We start from the raw sequence: 20,687 nt of genomic DNA, 5'->3' as shown, positions 1-20,687 counted from the left end.
TTCTCACAGACCTACAGTTGGAAAGAGCTGAGGAGGGACCACCCACTTCAGAGGCTATGTACTCTTTAGTTCAACACAGTACCAACCACTCAGCATGATTTAATTATACATATACTTGTTGGTCTCTATAGACACTATTTGCCAAAACTACTTTAAGTATAATGAAATCTCTCTTAGAAGAATTAATATTGTTAAAATATACATACTACCCAAGACAACTTATAGGTTCAGTGCAATCCCTATCAAAATACCAATGACGGTTTCCACAAAAAAAGAACAGACAATTCCACAATTTGTATGGAACCATACAAGATCCAAACAGCCAAAGCAATCTTGAGAAAGAACAAAGCTGGAGGCATCACACTCCCTGATTTCAAACTCTGTTACAAACCTGTAGTAATTAAAACAGTACGGTATTGGTATAAAAACAGGCACATAGACCAATGGAACAGAACAGAGAGCCCAGAAATAAACCCACACATATATGGTCAATTAATATATGACACAGGTGCCAAAAATATACAATGGGGAGAACTTTAGCACAGCAAAGGAAATCATCAACAAAATGAAGTCAATCTACTGAATTGGAGAAAATACTTGCAAATGATCTGATAAGGGGCTAATGACAAAAATGTATTAAAAAAACTCATAAGACTCTGTGGGGGAAAAAAACCACAGGAAAAAAAAAAACAATCCAGTTAAAAATGGGCAGAAAAATCTGAATAGACATTTTATTTATTTATTTATTCTTAATTTAATTTTACTTATTTTATTTTATTTTATTTTGCACTGGGGGACTGAGTGCAGAGCCTGATGTGGGGAACCCATGAAACCGTGAGATCATGATCTGAGCCAAAACCTAGACTCGGACACTTAACTGACTGAGCCACCCAAGGCATGCCATGAATAGACATTTTTTAAAGACAAGCAGATGGTACGTGAAAAGATGTCCTACGTCACTAACCATCAGGTAAACACAAATCAAAACCAGAGTGAGGTATGCCTCACACCTGTCAGAATGGATATTATCTAAAAGATAAGAAATAACAAGTGTTGGTGAAGATACGGAGAAAAGTAAACCCTCATGCACTGTTAGTGGGAATGTAAATTGGTGCAGCCACTGTGGAAGGCAGTATGGAGGTTCCTCAAAAAATTAAAAATAGAAATACCATAGGATCCATGAATTGTACTTCTGGGTACTCATCAAAGAAAACAAAAACACTAATTTGAAAAGATAATAGGCACCCCGATATTCATTGCACCATACTTACAATAGTCATGATATGGAAAAAAACTGTGTCCATTGATAAATAAGTGTGGTGTGTGTGTGTGTGTGTGTGTGTGTATATGTATATATATTCAATGGAATACTATCCAGCCATAAAAAGAATGGAATCTTGCCATTTGTGACAAGGATGGACTTTGAGGGCATTTTGCTAAATGAAATAAGTCAGATGGAGAAGGACAAATACTGTATGATCTCTCTTGGATATGGAATCTAAAAATAAACAAATAGGGGCACCTGGGTGGCTCAGTAGGTTGAGCGTCCGACTTTAGCTCAGGTCATGATCTCATGGTTCGTGGGGTTGAGCCCCATATCCGGCTCTTTGCTGATCGCTCAGAGCCTGGAGTGTGCTTGGGATTCTGTGTCTCCCTCTCTCTCTGCCCCTCCCCTGCTCATACTCTGCCTCTCTCTGTTTCTCAAAAATAAATAATGTTAAAAAATATTTTTTAATAAAGATAAAAATAAACAAATAAAGGGGTGCCTGGGGGTCTCAGTCGATTAAGCATCTGACTTTGGCTTAGGTCATGATTTCATAGTTCATGGGTCTGAGCCCCAAGTCAGGCTTTGTGCTTACAGCTCAGAGCCTGGAATCTGCTTTGGATTCTGTGTCTCTTTCTCTCTGCCCCTCCTCCACTCAGGCGCACTCTCTCTCTCTCTCTCTCTCTCTCTCTCAAAAATCAATAAATGTTAAAAAAAATTTTAAATAAACAAATAAATAAATAACCAAGCTTATAGATACAGAGAACAGATTGGTGATTGCCAGAGGTGGGGGAGGGGGAGGATGGGAGAAATTGGTAAACTGTTCTTGCCTTTTTTAGTTTAAATAAATTTAAAAATTTTAATAAGTATAATGAAGTCCTTCCCACCTTAAAGAAACACTTCCTGCATTGGAATCCAAGTCCCTTTTCATTTTTGTACTGTCTCCTATTCTGCTGAGAGGGAACAAAATATGTGATCCCAAATATGGCACTTTGGCATGTGGATTATTTTTAGCTGAAGGCAATGAAGACCCAGCAGATTCAAGACAAACTTTACCTCTCCCTTGACCACCTACAAGAATTTATATAGGGGATCTGACCCCCAAACAGAGCTATTAGCAGAGATAACTTTTTATCTGAAAGACTCATCTGTATGGCAGAGTGAGCATTTAATTGCCAAACATCTGTTCCTCTTATGTCCTGTGAATTACTCTCCTCCCCTTTGTAGTCCCAGGCCACCATCCCATTCTTTACCTCAGTATGGCATTTAAGCTTCAATTGTTCAGGGGCCTCATATTTTTTATGGGGCTCCCATACTTACATAATTCAATTTGTTTTTCTCCTGTTAATTTGTCTTGTGTCAATGTAATTAATAGACCAGCCAAAAGAACTGAAAAAGGGTAGAGTAAAAAAATTTTCTTCTCCTACACCACACACAGGCTCATTCCATGAAAGAATTGTCTTTAGGTGCTGTTTTAAATACTCTACTTCACAACTAACTCACCATACACATAATTCCATCAAAATGGTTCTCACCACAGTCCCGAATGAACTTTATGTCAAGTACAGTAGACACACAAAAGACACTTTTAATCTGTGCTTTTTTTTTATTTTTGAAATGTTTTATACTATTTAACACTGTTGATCATCCTCTCCCCTCATCTTTTTTGTTGTTGTTTTGTTTTTAATCTTGGCTTTTACATCATAGTCTCCTGGGTTTTTTCCTCCTCATAATTCCTCCTTAGAGTTATTTATAAACTTTGCTCTTTATAACCTGGTTAAAATATTAGTGCTTCTCTGAGCCATGCGATAGATTTTCTTCCCACTACATAATCTCTTGTTCTGATGACCCTTTCTAAGCTAAAAACTCCTATCTATAATCTGAAATCTGAAAATTTATACATGTACTATATATATATATATATATATATATATATATATATATATTCCCTCTCTCTCTTCTCTCTCTCTCTCTCTCTCTCTCTCTATGTGTGTGTGTGTGTGTGTATACATACACACACACACACACACACACACATATATATATATATATGATTCTTATATATAGGATCTATATATACATATATATATATATAGGATCTTTCCCAGAATATGGGTTGTTAGCAGAGGAAAATTTGTCTGAATGACCCATCTGTATAGAAGGACAAAGACAAGTATCTAATTATCAAACATCTGCATCTGCTCTTCTTCATCGTCGAGAGAGAGAGAGAGAGAGAGAGAGAGGGAAGAGGGTAGGGATCCAGGACTTCAGAGGAAGGACGATGAAGAAGAGCAGATGCTGATGTTTGATAATTAGATACTTGTCCTTCTATACAGATGGGTCATTCAGACAAAATTTTCCTCTGCTAACAACCCATATTCTGGGAAAGATCCTCAATTTAGATTCTTCTATGTAGTTAAAAGAGGGACAACATTTCTCTTGAGTCCATAGGGTCTCAATTGCCTTTAGCTTCAAATCATCTCCATGCCAAAGTGGCCATCTTGGGATGGCCCAACAATACAGACACACATATACCACATATACACATATATCACCACCCCACAGCAAACTTCTTCACTACAGGGGTGTGTGTGTGTGGGGGGGGGGAGACGTTACAGACGTTACTATTGGACGTCTGTAACAAGATGATTCAGACACATCAAAATGTATTCAAAACAGAAATCATTATTTCGCATCAATAATTCTACTTCTACCTATATTTATTCTACTGAAGAAGATAAATACCCAGGGTGCCCAAACTAGAAATCCTAGAATTGAAGGGAAGCAGAATTTGCGCAACAAAATATGCATTTAGCATAAGGATTACCTTGAGCTGACTACTTTCTTTTTTTTTTTTTTTTTAATTTTTTTTTTTCAACGTTTATTTATTTTTTTTGGGACAGAGAGAGACAGAGCATGAACGGGGGAGGGGCAGAGAGAGAGGGAGACACAGAATCAGAAACAGGCTCCAGGCTCTGAGCCATCAGCCCAGAGCCCGACGCGGGGCTCCAACTCACGGACCGCGAGATCGTGACCTGGCTGAAGTCGAACGCTTAACCGACTGTGCCACCCAGGCGCCCCTTGAGCTGACTACTTTCAAGAAAAAGAAGATGTGGGAGAGATCTAAAAACCAAGCAAAAGTTACTCTTTTGTAAGGGATATTTACATTTATAAGGAAATTCTCCATGCGTAAAAAGGTGTCTCCCTCTCAAAGTAGGAAGAGAAGGATGATAAACCTCTAGAAACTCTTATCAATGGAGAAGACACTGAATTAAATCTGTGTAATAGCCATACCCTTTACTGTGCCTTTCCTGGAAACCTCCCATAAGTGGATACCTACCCTCCCAACATCTTATCAGAAATGGTATTTAAGGTGATGGCTTGGGCCATTTTCGGGAATTACTCAGTTTTTCTGGATGTTTCCTATGTCTACAGGAGTTATACATGTTGTTAAACTTTTGTTTTTCTCTTGTTACTCTTTTTTTACAGTGGTTGGGGGGAGGGGTCTGGGACAAGAACCTAGAAAAATAGAGGAAAATTATTTTACCCTCCTCCAGAATCAACATTTACACAATCCTCTTGCCTACCTCCCACAATTATTGACAAAATGCGCATATTTCTTTCTCTTAAATAACTCTCTCATAAACTCATTTCTCATTGCCATCACTTTAAACTAGGATCATCTTCACTTGCCTAGGCTTACTGGAAGAACTTCTCTTCAAATCTAAAATGCAGCTGACATCTTGTCACCACACTGTTACAATCTTTCAGGGTTTCCAATTATTCTTCAAATGAATCACAAACTGGGGATTAGAAAGCCCCACCAGATCTGATCTCTGCCTCACCAGCTTCATCTCCAGCAATGCTAGTCCTTCCTTCTCTTCCACTCAGTTCTCTATTTGAAGTCTTCTAGTCCTATGGTTGAACCATATATTCACTGTTTGTCTAAGACTTCCTACATGCTTAAAACACCCTCTCTACTGTCACTGCTTCCTACAGAGATGTCTTTCCCTTAACAAAGTTACTGTGTGTGACTCCAAGTGTTCAAGAGAAGCTTATAATAATACCCAAGCTATAAAATACAAGATATCAAAGGTCTAACAGTTTATTTCACACACAAAAAGACAAAATAATAAAATCAAATATTAAAATTAGGACAACGTTAAATATGATATATTAACAAATTTAAATAAATTCAAATTTATTTGAAAATAAAACTTAGACTATCTTAAGGGCTGAAATGTTCTTTGAGGTTATCTAGTCTCTCCTCTCAGTGAAGGAAAGGGTTGTCAAATATCTGAGCAAAAAGTATTTGTCATGCTATCAGAAACTATTAATATTAATGATTTTACATCTTAGCCTTTATTTACTCAAACTTTATCATTTTGACAAAACTAGGGAAAAATGAGATTAAGAAAATGTCAGATTTTCTCAATCAATATGTTAACCTTCCAGACAAATCAAAATCAAGCAAAAGCCAAAGCAACAGACACAAGTTAGTCAATGGCTTAATTTTTATGAGTTATCTAACTAACCGAGATAAAAATGAACAAATACCTTGTCACACAGGAGTGCCAAGTTGCATGTCTGAGAGCAAGAGATGAGCAGCTCATTGAGCCACAAAGCAAGGGGGAATCAAGCATTAGCCAGGTGTCTAGGCAGTCAGGTTATTTAAAGGCAATGCACTTTCACTAGTAAAGAGAACTACCGAGGCTGGCCTAAACCTCCAGGGTGACTGCTGCTAGTCAACTGCACACTCACTCAACTGGTATGGTAGTTAAGATACATTATTTCCCATCCTACTATCTTCCCTGGTCCACTGTTTGCCAGCTGTGAAATCTTAGACAAGTTTCTTGATCATTTTTAAATTATAAAAAATATATAATGCAATGCTTACGACACAGTAAGCACTCTATAAATGCATTTGTAAAGGAGGAAAAATATCTTTTTCCTCTACCTTTCTAAGCTCTTGACTGAGACTCCCTGTAACAAAAGATAGATTTACAAGAGAAAAACATAAGTTTTGCATGACATGGGCCTTCTTAAGAAAATAAAGACTTGAATAAATGGTTAAACCTGACTGTTTTTATGCCAGGTTTGAAGAAGAGTTTCAGTCTTGGAAAGAGAGAAGAAAGATTATGAGCTAAGAATAGTAAACTGTGGGAAACTTAGCAAGATCATTCAGATTCCTCTCAGTCCCTTTGCCTTCAGAGATAAGGATGTTCTTCCCTCCTGGGATACAGAGGATAAAATCCTCACTTGAGGACTGTATGACCTGCTTCAGAAGGTCAGAAAGTCCTTCCTTCACATGTTATTTCTCAAATTCCTTCAACTTGAAATATTCAATAATATGTCAAGGTGCCATATTTTGAGGTAGCATTTCCTGAACCCAGTCATATTCTTGTTATCATTTCACTTATTCAAAAAAATTATTTTTGGTGTGAACTCACAGGTATAATAAGTTAAGAAAAGAGTGCAAGTTCCACAAAGACCCTACTTAAGGGAGACAATTTAAGGGTGGGAAAAACTATTCATTTTATGTGATTATTGTACAAGTGGAAGTTGGAATTTGAATGATCTGGATATATAATTTCTTCTTTGTGTTACATCCGTTGCGAACCAAGTTATATTTTCTACCAAAATTCCCAAAGTAAATAAGTAGAGTCTCTTTATATTCATTTCCATACAAAGAATAATTTATTCACATTCAAAAAGCCACCAGAATGTGGTTCCCTTTTAAGCCAGGAAAAGGTCAGAGGGCACTCCTATTCTGTAAGGGCAAAGGGATGCCACAGGACAATCCCTGAACAAGGGCTTCTATAAGAACAATAATCCTCTGAGAATTGCAGCACTTTGTAGTATCTGGTCTCTCTGACCCAGCTTTGAATGAAGGTCATGATCTCATACAGGAAGCATCTCAAGCATGTTTACTGCATTTTTATGCAAAAAACTAATATGTGCATCTCAATCACAGTAATGTAGGTCTTGTTACTTTGGATATCTCCATCCATAACTATTATTCTGAGGACTCTTTTGTTTTCCTTTGGTATTCAAACTCCTGTCTATGTTCCTCTCCAATACAATAGCCCCAGTCTTTCTGGAACTAGTGACCTACCTGAAATTCTGCTTTACTGAAAGCTTTCAACAAATGAAACATTTCCACCTCCAGTTTCACCAACTGCTCTTTTTCATCTGCGCTGTATACACAACCTTTAGCTCCGTTTCTCACACCTCCTAATTCCAACTAACCTGCCCGTTGTGACACTTGCTTAATATTCCCTGAGACTATGCAATTATTCCTGCTTTTGCTTGCCTCCACCTCCTGCTTAAACCACTGGTTAACAATCATTTCCACTACGCATTAATACTTCACTCCTGCTTTTGTCTTCTCAGCTTTGGGTAATTAATTCCTACCATCTTTAAAACAAAAAGGCAAAGACTCAGATATATCTCCATACTTTGATACAGCACGTTACAAAAGCCAATATGCATAATGTTAAAAAAATCATCAAAAAAACTAATTCAAGAACATGGTGGCAGAAAGTAATTAAATTGCTAATGGTGTCAGTGAACTTAAGTTTTATAAAACTAGTTTCTACTTGAAAGTTTATTATATGCCTGCATTTTTTTATACCTCTGTGAATGGATCTGTACTTCACAATTTTCTTTAATTTTACTATCAGTTTTATTTTTTACATTTAAATAGTTACGTTAGTTTTATCACAACTCCAAGCTTTAAATTATTTAGAAGACGCATTGAGATTCCTTCAATGTTTTTTAATGTACATTTAATATTTCTAATACATTAAAACCCCCAAACAACCAATAAAGTGGTATGTTATAAAATGACTAGGTTATGAGTTTATATTTCAAATTTATTTTGTTAAGTAATGTGTTTCTGAGATATAAGTAGAATTTACTCATCTCAGAATAAATTTACTTAAGATGATCGATCTATTTACTGTATTAAAAACATAATAACATTTGGTGATTTATATAATAAAACATTTTTATAGACTAATAGCACTAATCATATCCAATGTTTACAAAACTCAAGTACCCTATGTTTTCTTTAATAACCTAAATTATTACTTCTCAAATATTTATTTCAAATTAAGATAACACTTAACAAATGCCTTAATTACGATACTTTCTCTTTTAAGTAACTGAAAATTCTAGTTCAAATTCATTTCAAAAATTAAACAACTTCATATCTCATACAATAGTAAACCCAGAAATATGGTGGGTTGATTTATGGACTCAACAATGCCATCAAGCACCTATATTCTTTACTTTTTTTTTTTCTTCCTGCTATCATTAATGCATTTGCTTTGCCCTCAAACTAGATCTCCTAGTGGACAAAAGATGATCCCCTGTAGCAATTTCAAACATCTATTTCAGAAAGAAGAAATATCATGAGCTGCCATATACCTTCTCATCCAGGATTCCCCTTGCTAAGCATAAAGAAATTTTTTCTACCCCCTTTCCCTCTAGTCCTGTTATTTCATGTAATTGACTATGACTGGGACAAAGTAAAAAGGTCCTCTCACTAATGGATCACTAGCAAAGTGAACAGAACACTACGATTATTATCTTAGGCTAATTAAAATTTCATCTTTTTAGGAATGAACTGCCTTCCCCTGAGTCATGTGGGGTAGAGTGGACATCTGAATTAACACCAGAGTTCTATGAGAAAAGCAGAATAAGGAAATTATTTGAGTGGCCAACCAATAGTGTCTGCCACAACAACAAGGAAGGGAATATGACTCTCAGAAGTAAAAATACACTCCTTATCAATTAATGTACAGGAAGTGGAAAGGAAAATTAACTTCTGGTAAAGGATCACACAAGGCTTGAACTAAGCAGTGTCATTCCAGGGGAATCTGAAGATCCAATAGGGGAGGGACATGAAGAAGTGTCAATGATACTTGATGCTTACCATCAAAGACACAAAGTGGAGCCAAAAACAAACAGACTGAAAGACAGTCCTTTCTCATTGGGATCTTGAAGCTACTGTCGGTTTACAAATACAAAATAATTACATTGCACCCATCCCTTGGAATTTTACGGTGGTCCAAACCTACTAAAATTGGACTGATTTATGAATGTGAAACTCTTGATGGTAATTATGTCTAATTAATAAGTTTAAAGAGACTACTTTTGTCATGTATTTCAAAAAATAAAATTGAATCATCTATTTCAAATAAGTCAAGTATCAATGCAAGAAACTGATTTTATAAATGGAGGTATCTCACAGGATTGTCAAGCCAAGCAAAAAGAAAGGGAATATAGTGCAATAAATTACACCATATATGCTTTAATTATAGGTTCTGTTCATGACACAGGAGTTTGCTATACTTGTATATATTCTACATTCTTATTTTCCAAAATTACTGGCACACATTTACATTTTTCACATGAATAACATACACCATATAACCAAATACATAATGTTAAGTAACTCAGTGGTGAATAGAAAACAGTCATCTCCATATATACATAAATTATTAATTTCTTCCTTAGCATTCACGTGAAACTGCTAATACTAGGGTAGTTACTTGTTACAAAGTAGAGTATACAAAGATCTGTTCAGTATATATATTCTCTCTTGTAAAACATACCTATTCTCTCTTAGAACTCAAAGTGTAGTGGAGGAGACAAAACATTTATATATAAAAAATAAACCAGCACCACAAGGCAAAATTCCCAGCTAAATCATAACCATTCCAAATATAGTTAATGCTATAATGTGAAAAAGAGAAATCTGTTTTTTTAAATTTACATGTTCTGAAATGAAATATAAATCCTTCTTTGTTGGACTGTCACTAAGCAAGATAACCAAAAACTGCACACATGCTTCTTCAATATAGCAAACAATCTAGAAAAGAAGCATTATTTATTAGAAATTTACCTTCAAAAGTATTTAGGATATCTCCATTTAACACATAAAACTGAGTTAAATAACTGTAATTTCTTTTAACCTCATTAAATGACCATAAAACCAATTGCCACCTCTGAAAAACATCAGTACAGATTTCCAGGGGTTCTTCACCTTTTGGTGCCATAAATCCATTTGGCAGTCTAATGAAGTCTATGAATCCCTCTCAAAAAGTGTTTCTAAATACATAAAACAAAATATAAAGTATGTAAAATAAACAGACTTAAAGCACAGTTATTAAAATATAATTTAAGACATAGCTACAGGTCTATATATATACTCACATATGAAAAAATAATCCCTAGAAGCAGATGTAATTATTACTGCAACTTCAAACTAGACATAAACATGAATATATTTCAAAATATATGCAGCCACAGCAATTAGACATGACAATAAATAGTTACAACTTCTGGAAAGCTACAGGTACTATTAAAACTACTGTGTGCGTGTGTGTGTGTGTGTGTGTGTGTGTGTGTGTGTGCACGCGCGCGCGCATGTTAGGTGTTCATGAGAGTTATTATTTCCTATCCAAGTTCACGGACACCCTAGAGTGTGAAATGGAGTGTGCACTCAACTCCTTGCAACTAATACACATTAGTTAGATCTGGAGAAATGGGGGAAAAGTTTAAAAAAGATACAAGTTTTTTAAGATAATTCATCCAGCTAAAATTCTTAACCTTCCATATATAATTACTAATGATTTAGGTCATCAACACGAAGACAGAAAGGAAAAGCATCTATACAGTTCCAACATCCACAAGTTGCTTTGTTAAACCACTTACATGGTTCCATATCTCCTGCCTTTGCCACCTGGTCTGTCTTGAATGGCCTGTCCCCCCTTCATTGCCCGCCAACTCATCTTCATCCTTTGCCCAACAAACTGCTCCACACTGTTTCCAGGCACTGCTGCCCCTAATACTGATGGAGAACCCCATCCCTACTACTTCTACTGTAGCACATAATTTATGGAAATAACAAGTTTTATATAGGTCTATTTACTTTAATTTGAGATACATCACTATCACTACTAAAAAAGACAGAACTACAAACAGTTTTTAAAAATGATGTTCAACAAATATTTATTAAATTCAGCTGGATCAGATCAGAATCCCTTTATTTGTCAACTCATAATTTAAACAGTTACATTTTTCAGAATGAGAAGACAGTGGGTAAAAATGTTGCAAATTTTTATGGCTTACTTAAAAGAAAATCAGTATCTCATTGAACAAGGAAGTCCCAAAGAAACATTTATTATATCAAGTCACAAAACACTGTTCTTTAAAGCCTCCTCTGTGCCACTCTAGGAGATTTCCTTTTTCCAAATTGATCATAAATTTCCTAGTCTACTTAATTTACTCAATGAAGCCTATGATAATTCAGCTGTTATAAATTTAGTAGTGGTTCTTCCTTTAAAAAGGATTAAAGACAATATTGGCAATACAACAGTCCTTACTAGTTTGGTATTAAGAATTTTAAAGGCCTTTTTCCTACACACCAGTCACAATGATGCATTAAAACAGAACAATTGACAAAATTTCAAAACAGTATCTACTCTTATAAAGAAATGCTACTTGGTAGATTTGAAATATCAATAGACTTTTACCATTTCAGATGTCATTAGATAATTTCAAATACAATTCATTCACTAAAATGTGACTCCTTAACAATTCCCTCAAACTGTGTTTTGCTAGACTTCACTGCAAAAGCAGCATCTTCTGAGTAATTATAATCAATTACTAAATGCAGCATTGAGATAAATCACTTTGAAATTAATTCAGTTATACAATTGTTCTTTACAATAAGCCAAATTTTGTATTTATTGCTACCAGCAATGATCAGCATTTACGTTGGAAGCATGTTTATGACTATAATAGTGCACATCCTCAAGGAGGTATTAGGAAAGTTCCATCATCAACCAAAATTCTCTTTTTTACTAGGGAATTCCTCAAAAGCAAACAAAAAATTAAATAGATTACAGAGAATAACATGCATGTTGACCTTTAAAAACACATCTTCTTAAATAAAACTCTTTTCAGTACTTACCAAACTATGTTTTAACTCAAGTGGAAATCTGAGTCAATTAACCTATTTGCTATTAAATTTTTACTTTAAAACATAGCACTTTCTCGATGGCTGTAAACAGCTATGAGAGAAATCAAGAGGGTAAAAATCAAGTTCATCCTCTTACATCAACTTTTAGTTACTTCAAATTTGGAGATCTGCTACTACAGCACAGATATCTGTTTGCTTTTTAGCTAAAATGCTGTCTAAGATCAATATTACCTCATTTACAAACCAGGTGAGAAAGAGAGCTAGTTACCTTTTCATGAAATATTATATAACTATTTGACAATGTTACACAGCCAAATCTGTAATGATTCCATTAGTAGGTTATCATACTCTGTAGTTTCTTCTATCAAACCTCTCAAAACAAGCTGGTTTTGGTCATTTAAATAACTATCATCATTTTCTACAGAAGAGTGAGCTAAAAACTGCACCCAATCATTCAATCTTCTCTGTTGGTAGCTCTGGCAAAGTTTATTAAGTGCCCTGAAATTCTTAGAGGACTTGTGGTTGAACTTTCAGGAAACAAGTTAACTGTAACATCCGATAATCCTAAGGAAAAGCTATACAATACCTGGAAAACACTGCATGTACACACAATTCTCACTTCACCATACCTTACAAATTTACCAGCAGAAGCTACCTTTCAAGCAGTGAATTTACCTTCTTCCATTAGTTAACTGCACATTTGCCTTCACTCTACTTAAGAAAAGTAGAAAAGGCCTCCATGATTATGTCACCAACAGAGCCATTAACCAAGACTGTGGGTAGCATATCTTTCCTACTATTATTCTCTACCTTTACAGGTATAAAAAAAGCCTGAAAACTCCTTTAGAATTCAAAAAAAAAAAAAAAAGAAATTCAAGAATCTCTAGCAACAGTTAACTAAAAAAGATCTTAAATTAATGGTTAAAATTGGCCTAGAAATATCAATTAATTGAAGTTATTTTTCCCTATAAAGATACACCTAGCACGAATAGAGAAACACCAAAAAATATATACCATAATTACATGTACATCTAAATACATTTATAAAGATATATCTAATATATACACAGAGAAAGAGAGAGAGAGGCATTAGTCACCTAAGCCTTGGAAATTTCTAGTATATATTCTGAACCTCTTCTTCAGAACAATATGTAAATATATTTATATAATGTCAATAGCAAAAAACAAACATGAAATAAAAGCAGCTATTACTATCTAGATATCTCCCTTAGATGTATCAAGGAAAATATACAAAGTGTTATTCAAAACTTTTTTTAAAAGTCCTATTACTCATTACAATCACAAGTGTTACATAAATTACATCACTTATTCATACTATGTGATCTGCCTTTTCAACACTATCCTTAAGTACACAATATTGAAAGATGAAGCTAATTCCAAATTTATAACTATGCCATTTCAATGAAAGCAGAAAATTGGCATTTATTCCCTTGTACAATATTTGTGTCAATTAACTGTCTCCTGGTGAAAAATAATCACACACTATAACTATTAGAGTGGCTGAAAATATTTTCTAAGTATAAAACAAACACAGAACTAGCAAATAGCAACGTAAAAATAGTATAAGCACTGTCTTCTAAGACTAACTCTGGAACAATAACTTTTAGCCATCATCTTTAAAGGCCTGATTTTAATTTCATATCTCCATTGTTTGAAAGCAAAGAGATTCCTCTGCTCAAAATTTATACCATTTTTCTTCTTCTAGTTTGAATATATTTAAGCTCCCACAGGAGCAAATTTAAGTTTCTTGATCTCTAAATGTGTTAAGGCAAGCACTATTAGATCCCCCAGTCTCTGATCTGTTTTATGCACTAGGGCTCAGGCAACCATGCGGTTGACTCCTGTAGTAACTACTTTTGAATTTATTATTATATTCAAATAAAATAGCTTTTTTTTGTCACTTAGAGGTTTTAGAAAACAAATTGCAATTTTACAGAATGAAATCACAAAAAAATTATCGGCAAAGTGAAATTTAAATAAAAATTATCTAATATTGAGCAATGGAGACTAAAGATTTTCAAGATTTTTAATTTAAAATCAAAAGCAAGGGGCGCCTGAGTGGCTCAGTCGGTTAAGCATCTGATTCTTAGTGTCAGCTCAGGTTATGATCTCATGGTTCCTGAGTTTGAGCCCCACATGGGCTCTGCATGGACAGCACAGAGCCTGCTTGGGACTCTAACTTCCCTCTCTCTCTCCCTCCCCCACTTGCTCTCTGTCTCTCTCTCTCAAAATAAATAAAAAAAAAATTTTTTTTAAAGTATTAAAATCAGGGCACCTGGGTGGCTCACACAGTTAAGCGTTCGACTTTGGCTCAGGTCATGATCTCACAGTTCATGGGTTCCAGCCCCGCCTGGGGCTCTGTGCTATCAACTCAGAGCCTGGAGCCTGCTTTGGATTATGTGTCTCCCCCTCTCTCTGCCCCTCCCCTACTTACACGCTGTCCCTCTCTCCCTCAAAAATAAATAAAGGTTAAAAAAGGTTTTTTTGAAGTATTAAAATCAATAGCAAAACTGGATATTTTATATTAAAATTAACCCTGATATATCCTTGAATGTTCACTTGTTCTTTGATTATTCAAAAAAGGTGCCTATTTTGTTAATACAACCATAAATTCAACTATTATCATCCATACACTGTTACTTTTTATATATTCATTATTAATAAAATAAGGTCTAAAAATTAGTTATTAAGTATTTTACCAACGATTTTATTATTTCAGCAATTTATCCATACTTATTTTATTTCTCTAATATATTGACCTGTTCACCTGAAAAATAAACATTCATGAATATAATACAGTACATTAAGCTATTAAAAATAGCTTTTTTTTTTTTTTTTGCTAATTGACATGTCTAAAAATGAAATATTTCAAAATTACCATGTGTGGAACAAGTTCCTATGTTATTGATATCAATATAGACAACAAATGTTATCTTGGTAAAATTCTGGTAAAAAGTAAAATAACACAAAGAAAATCACAGTGCTACGATGTTCAGTGCTAGGATTTGAATCCAAGCCTTCTGTTTCCTGGACATAAAAAAAATGCAATAAGTATCGGTTGAATCAATTAATGAAAGTCTCTTAAATCTACCCTCTAAACTCAAAAGGAAACTGTTGTGGCCTTTGGGAAAAGAAAGTTTATTTGTACACCATAAATGTAATTTTAGTCCCTCAAGTGTTATTTCCGAGAAGGGAGCCAAATTCTGCAAATATATTTGGTAACTTCTCATAAAGGCAAAATTGAGCTGGGCTTAAAAAATAACTGGTCCTGAGTATAAATATAAACCAAAAGAAAAGTAAATTAATTTGCTGATTATATTTTTCTGAGAGAATGACTCAGCTTTAACCATAACAAAATCTCACCCATTATTCTCAAAGATTAAAATCTGATTAAACTAAAACTACAATTAAAATGCAAAAGTAGTAATTTTATAAATTAAATGCAGATATGTCACTATAACATGTGTATACTAGATGTAAATCTCAATTTATATCTAGTAAATTTATACTCCTATAATCTCAATTGAATCAACTGAGTCAGAAACTCTATGGCCTTTAAATTTTTAAATATCTATTAACATAATTTCATCTCTTTAATGCTCACAGTAAACTTGTTATTATGTAAAGAAAAGTTTCTTTACTTTGCAAGTGGAAAAACTGAAATCATAGGGAAAGCATTTTGCCAAGTGTGATTCATAAAGTCAATCTCAAAAGGCAGGCCGATATTCACAATCTCAAACTCACCAATCCAGTGGAAATATAATACATATTAGTGTTTATACCATTTAACCCCCAAACACAACAGTAAACCAAATTCCCTGGGAAGGAAGGAAGGAAGGAAGGAAGGAAGGAAGGAAGGAAGGAAGGAAGGAAGGAAGGGAAGAAGGAAGGAAAGGAGGAAAGGAGGGAGGGAGGGAGGGAGGGAGGAATGAAGAGGAAACAAATTTTACACATAAAAAAAGCATCTGAATTGTAGATAAGGTTCTGAGTTCCTGGCTAATCTGGAACTTGGAAGCAGCAGGGCCTTAAGAATTGGGCAAATGCTTTGTGAAACAGTGAGATCACCCCAACTTCTACTCTTCCAGGAAAAAGGGCAAGATCTATTTATGGGGGTTACTGTTGACAAACACAAGGAAGACACGTTAAACATGTTTTCCACTTTAACTCCATGACCCAAATCTGTGCCCTTTGAGAGTATGTAATTGAATTATTCAATTTAGGTGGAAAGCCATCTGCTCAAAGCCCAAGTCTTTGGTTCTTACTCTCCATGAAAACAAAGAAAGTCAAGGTCAAGGGACTGAAGTTGCAGCAAGCCTAGTCCAAGTTGAGGAGACAAATGGCAACAAAATATGAACACTAACAAAGTATAACCAGCACAGGCAGCATCAGGCCCCCAGCAGTTCCACTGCAACACTGATAAGGGTCAGACTTCCCTCCTCCAGCACTTCTACCCCTCTCCTCTGACACAACCGACTGCACTGTGCTTAGTTTATTTTTTTTGCCAAGAAGACTGATCTTAGTCACCTAAAAAATCTCATTGCAAAAGAAACCCCTTGTTTAAACCCAAGTACCCACCAGCTCCTTTCCAATTATCCCTTGCAAGTTCCCCAGTCTCTTTCATGCCTGGCTACTGAGCCCAGTCTGGTTTGGCTGCTGGCCAGGTTCCTCTCTTCTTTCCTTGTCAGTCGTAAAAACTTGGAAAACACTCCTGGACAGCTCAAGGAGACCTTTTAATTATGCAATGGGGCAGTACCTTAGCCTGTCTGCTGCTTCCAGCAAGGCTTGGAGTCGCCAGCGACTGCACTCTCCCAATTGGTGGGTTTTCTAGCAAGGCTACTTGTTTATGTGGGGGAAGGAGGGAAAGACTGGCAGAGAAAGGGGGCGATTTGCACATCTGAAAATATTCCAACTCCTCTCAGACTTTCCTACCTCCTAACACTCGCTCTCCTTTACTGTACAGTCTCCTTTACTGCCCTCCTTTAGCACTGTATCACCCATTTGGTATCACAGACACAAAAATCATCAATATTGTGGTCTCCTACCAGTCTTCGAAATGAACAAGAGAAACCATAACTAGAACACTTGCCAGAAACTTTTACTCTTGTGTTGATGCAACATTCTTTTTAAAGCAAGTCCAAAAATGAACTTAATTAAACACTTCCTAATTGATTGCCTTATACTTCGTCAAACTTGAAGACTGAAATAGAACATGTCAATGTCTGCCTGCACGTGAAAGTAAGGCGGGCTCAACTGAGAAAAACTGCTAGGATCCAGGAAGGGGTACCTAGACTGACGTCCTGCACCCACTAGGGGTTTGCCCAACGTCCTAAGTGGACTCGCCAAGTCCAACACCAGCTACGCTTTCCTTACTCTACCCTGGCACGCTAGTTCCAGCTGCAGCGTCCGGCTTCCTGTTCAAGTCCCATTCAACATCGTAAACACATTCCAAGAAAACCAGCCTGCCCAGAGTTCTCTCCCGCACACAGGGAAGTCGGCGCGGTGCCCTAGGAGCCACAGGAAAGATCCGATCGCGCCGGGTACTGATCCGCGTAGTGAGCCAGCCCACGAGGAGGTGGCCCCGGGCGAGCGAGCTTGAGCCCAGGGTCTCATCACCACGCCGCCCCGTGCTCCCCTCGTAACGTAGCGTCCGCCGCCAGGAACCACTTGACCCACCCAGCCAAAGGTTAACCGTGTGGGCGCCGCCCCTGAGTTTGGGCCCTCCCAGTCCTGGCTTTCAAGAATCCTGAGCCCGGCCTAGGAGCTTCGCGCCTCCCCGCCCCCATGCTCACGCTCTCTCCAGGAGCCAACAAAAGGGACGTCACGCTGCAAGAAGTTTCGCTCCTGGGTCGCCTCGCTGTGCCCCGGCGATGACTTGCCGGCTCAGCCCCGTCGGGTCCGTGCTCCCTCAGCCGTGCTGAGCCACCGGCGCCCCGCCGCCCGCCGCCAGCTCCCGCCCACCGGCCCTGGCCACCCCAAAGTTACCACAAAGGGCTAGAGGAGGATCCAGGAGCCGCGAGCCCGCCGCGTCCCCGACCTCCTTAGGCTCCTCGTCATCCCTCAAGCGCTGCAATGGCAGTCGTCAACAGGTCTTTGCCTCCTTTCGGGCTGGGAGACTCCCTGCGCCTTTCACTGCCCTAATTTTTGCAACCTGCCCGGCGGCGGCAGCGGCGACGCGCAGCCCCGCGCCCTCCTCCCCAGGCACCCGCGGCCGGCGCTGACCACCGCCCGCCTCCTCCCCGGGATGTCAGTGTGGAAGAGACTGCACGCTACCTGACGGGAGGCTGGGCTTGCAGCCGGGAAGACCCCACACAAATCGCTGTCTCCCCATACCTTACGGACTGATGCGGTCGGATCAGGCTTCGGGCAGGGGCGTGGAGCGCTGCCGCGTCCTCGCCGCCGAGCGATCTCCGCTCCGACACGGCCGGGGCGCCGTTTCTGCGGCCGAGAGGGAAAGTTTCTCGACGTCTAGACAGCGCTGGACTCGGGACCCTCCGGCCCCGGTGCCCTCCCTCTTCGCGCTCTCTGCCCCCTCCCTCCTCTTCCCAACCCGCTGAAGCTAAAACTGGCGGCGGCTGGGGCTCGAGGCTCGGGACTCCGGGTCGCTCCCGGCTGGGAACGCGGGGCTCCCCCTCTCGGCCAGAAGGAAACTCTCAGACTCCGGCTGGCGCACTTCTGGCGGTCTCCTTGGACACTTCCAAACGGGACGCCTGTGTTCGAGCTCTCAGACTTGCTTCAGTCTCTGATGGTCGTTTTCCCCCGGGCCCACTGGGCTGTCTGGCGTTTGCAGGCGGGACCAAAGGAAGAGAATGAAATGTGAGGGAAACGCCACTGTGGCAGGAGAGGCCTCACCTTACCCTGTGCGGAGCCGGGACAGAAGCAAAAACACAGGTCTCTCCCCCCTCCCCCATTCTCGTGCCCCCCTTCCGCTCCCCCCCTCAAGTTTCCTTTTGAACCTCCTCCCTAAAGCACTAGAGCGAGACTGTGTTTCCTAACCCAGGTGTTTTAAAAAACACCTCTGCGGCTTCATAAGACAGAAAGTGTCAAAACACACACACACACACACACACACACACACACACACACACACACACACGAATGCGAGTAGAATATGCTTTCTTTACAACACTTAATCAACAAACCATTGACACAGTTGTTGCTGCTGTCCTGATGGTGCCTGCACATTTTTCATGTTTCCTAATTTTTTTTAACTCAGACTGAATCTCTGCACTTTATTTTTGCCTTCTAAAACATTACCCACCAGATTATGTTCATTTGCTCCATTCTTATGTTCACAAAGAATTCAGAAGTAGCATATGGGGTATGAGGGAAAACACGACAAACCATTCTTACTGACCCTGGTAAACCTCTGTGCTGGAGGAAGGATATAAGGAGGAGTATCCTCATATAAGCAATGCTTAAAGGATGTGAGGACTTTAACATTTTTTGAGACGCTGCTTAGAATTTAGTTTACTAGATTTTTATTTGAATGTGAAAATAGATAAAGGGGGAAAAATCGTTTTGTAAGGCTAGCAAATATAATGTGTTACAGTGGAATCCAGGGCTTAGAATCAGACAAACCAGATTCCTTTTCAGACTCTATACTTAACACATTCTGTGCCCTAGGACACTCAACACAATTACAACTGCCAAAAGGAATTATATAATCAAACTCAAAGAGTCACGGTCACATTTACAGGAGTTAAAATAGAGTAGTGTCAGGCACAGGGAAGGCACTCAATAAATATTTGGTTCTTACATCCCACTCACTATATTTGACTATAATTAGGAAAATATGGTACTGGAAATTTCCCCCAAAGACCTTGTTAACTGAATCAACTTTCCTCTCCCTGACGCTTTTTCCATTAAAAAAGATACAGCTCATCATTTTTGAAATGTAAACTAAATTTAGGGATCACCTAGCTCTTGCCATATGCTCTTATTTTAAATACAAGATAACTAAAGTCGAGGAATCTTAAGTGACTTACCCCAAATCTCATGGTTAGGAAGTGCTAAAGCTGGGACCAGAAATCATGCCTCTTCATACTTGAAGGGTCAGGGTCCGCTTGGAACTGTTCTCCCTTTTATCGCAACAGTCAAGCACAGATTGAAGAAGCATATTAAACACATTAATCTGAGGACAATGCTAATTGCTTTTTCTGTAAATAACCTTAAACAATGACTTTAAATTGTTTATAGATCATTGTAAACACTTAAACTTACAACCACTATAAAAAATAGGGGCGCCTGGGTGGCGCAGTCGGTTAAGCGTCCGACTTCAGCCAGGTCACGATCTCGCGGTCCTTGAGTTCGAGCCCCGCGTCGGGCTCTGGGCTGATGGCTCAGAGCCTGGAGCCTGTTTCCGATTCTGTGTCTCCCTCTTTCTCTGCCCCTCCCCCGTTCATGCTCTGT

The 20,687-nt window shown here is 38.1% G+C and overlaps 1 protein-coding gene across 33 annotated transcripts in view; it reads right to left on the bottom strand.

Moving 5' to 3' along the window:
• The window catches only part of GULP1 (GULP PTB domain containing engulfment adaptor 1), a 274,031-nt gene extending 253,669 nt beyond the window's left edge, over positions 1-20,362 (bottom strand). For 6 of the 33 annotated variants that reach the window (XM_045480460.1, XM_045480461.1, XM_045480457.1 and 3 more), the window contains exon 1: positions 18,609-19,181. The gene's annotated coding sequence lies outside the window, so the exon portion shown is untranslated. Of the gene's footprint in view, positions 1-18,067; positions 18,528-18,548; positions 19,198-20,263 lie in introns of those variants that run through there. The other 27 variants (XM_045480485.1, XM_045480482.1, XM_045480491.1 and 24 more) reach the window with 20 other exon arrangements.
• Between the last annotated feature and the right edge of the window lie 325 nt (positions 20,363-20,687).

The sequence above is a fragment of the Leopardus geoffroyi genome, chromosome C1, assembly GCF_018350155.1.
Source record: "Leopardus geoffroyi isolate Oge1 chromosome C1, O.geoffroyi_Oge1_pat1.0, whole genome shotgun sequence".
NCBI lineage: Eukaryota > Metazoa > Chordata > Mammalia > Carnivora > Felidae > Leopardus > Leopardus geoffroyi.
Note: the sequence above shows the minus strand (reverse complement) of the source record. Positions and strands in the feature narration are given on the sequence as shown.